The 2,108-nt window shown below is 40.0% G+C and overlaps 1 long non-coding RNA gene across 1 annotated transcript; it reads left to right on the top strand.

The window, feature by feature from the left end:
* LOC125046669 lies at positions 1 to 604 on the top strand. Its single transcript, XR_007116659.1, has 3 exons — positions 1 to 32; positions 243 to 336; positions 565 to 604. It is a non-coding gene; the product is annotated as an uncharacterized LOC125046669 (long non-coding RNA).
* Positions 605 to 2,108: the final 1,504 nt, after the last annotated feature.

Genomic DNA, 2,108 nt, shown 5'->3' with positions numbered 1-2,108 from the left:
GGTGTTCCGACCTAGCTCTCTTTTTAAATATCGTGCGTTTCTGACGGTTTATTGTTTGTCTAATTGTGCGTTTGTATGTGGTTGGATGTAAAGTCAGTATTTTGCCTCGTTCTTTTCCGATTGGCTGATTGTTCGGTTTTAAATGAGCAGTATTTTAGTATTTTTGTGTTCGGTAAATAAATAAATATATTAGATAAAGCTGTTGATGGCAACAAGATTTATGATATTTGATGCCTTTACAGAACATGTTAGGAATACATAAATTCGGTTTTCTTGTCGGATGTGTCGGTTACGCAGCAGCACTGTCGGTTCTTCGACCAGAAAACATTCTTGAAGGTAAGAATCTAAGCTTTCATTTGTAATACAAACATCGATATCTTCACTGTAATTCCCTACAAGCATGAGATAGAATGCATTAACGTGAATACATTAAACTGAAACTAAGCTGATTATAATCCAAAGCATGCACACAGGCAAGCGAAATAAATAAAACTGGAATGGAAAATAAACCAAGGATAGACTAACAACAGTGACATTCCGAATATACTAAAGACTCCTCCTCAGACGTCAGAGCCAAAACGGAAGACACAGCACAAGCTCCCAGGGTGACTTGCGACCTCTTCCCAAGTCATTGCATTGCAGAAAACGCTCTCTACCTCTAACGACGTGACGTTGAGAAAATTCAGTAAGTGTGACAACAATAGTGTGCAGGTGAATTTATTGTATCTTTTAACCATGTAATTGTTGAACATTGACTTAAAGTACACAGTAAGTATTGCAAATATTCCGCATATGTAAAATATACAAAGCTGAATGTACAGCCTCCCTCAGTTTATATACACACTGAGACACACACACGCACACACACGCGCGCGCACGCGCGCAATGTAATTTCTAATAATTGCAATAGTATCAGTGGTAGTAGTTATGATATCGTTCATCAGTAAGATTTTTTTTGCCATTGTCATTAGTACCATCATTAGTAATAATACTAGAGCTGGTAATAATAACATTATCATCATCACCATCATCATTATGTAGCTGCAGTAGTACTAGCAATAGTAGCAGCAGTAATAGTAGTAGTAGTAAGAGGAGGAGGAGAAGGAGGAGTACTAGCAATATTATCATTACTGTAAATATTGCCATTTTATCATTATTATCTCTTATTATAATTATTACCATCACTTTTTCATTGTTGTGGATATAACTACCATTACTATGAGGATGAAATAATAATGATTACAGTAACTTTCACCATCGCCATGTTACGTTAGAAGCTTACACTCGTTTCCCTTTTTCCATGCAGGATTTTCCAGCTTTCCATCTCACTATATTAAGCGGCGACAGGCTTCCACAGGAAATCTCCAAACCCCGGTAGTTCTCAATCAAGAAAACAGTATTTTAGGCCGCCACCGTTTCCAGCTTGGACTTCAGGGAAACAGCCCTGACTCCTCTGAGGACTCGAGTCTTGAGTCGAAGGATTCGAACGCTTCAGCAACCTCTAGATCAAAGGACTCCGGCAGTGAGACGCCTCGGATAACGCTCAGGACTTCTCCGATCCAGGCACGCACGCGCACAGCCGGTGTCGTTTTCCCAGCCTCTCCGGACACCCCAGTGACACCAGAGCCATCCAGTGCGAACGCAACTACGCTTTCGTCACCGTCAGAGGAAATAAACATTGCAAGATCCCTCAGAGTTCCCGCCACGCCGCCTGAAACGTCGCCCTTTGACGTTAGGACTCGAGTGATTATAACAGCGCCCACTAGGCCTTGTCCAGGGGTGTGTGATGTCCGCGCTAGGAATGGTCGTTGTTTCGAAAACTTCAGATGCTTCCAAAATCTGTTCCTCCTGTAGACGAAATTCTAAGGGGTTTTAGGTTATTGTTTTTTTCTTAATCCACTTTCACAAATCTGTTTTTTCTATGTATAAAACAGTATCTTGCTCCTAATTATTTAGATGAGTTTCTTTTGCGAATGGGTTTACACGGGCATTTTAGTACATAATTATGTTTCCAATTTATGTATTCAGCCTTTTGATAATGTACAATAACCTCAGGTTCCTCTAAGAAATATTCTCGTATGTACTCCAGGTTATTCAAGTATATGAAA

Source organism: Penaeus chinensis, chromosome 39 (genome assembly GCF_019202785.1).
Source record: "Penaeus chinensis breed Huanghai No. 1 chromosome 39, ASM1920278v2, whole genome shotgun sequence".
Lineage (NCBI taxonomy): Eukaryota > Metazoa > Arthropoda > Malacostraca > Decapoda > Penaeidae > Penaeus > Penaeus chinensis.
This window is presented reverse-complemented; position numbering and strand designations above follow the sequence as displayed.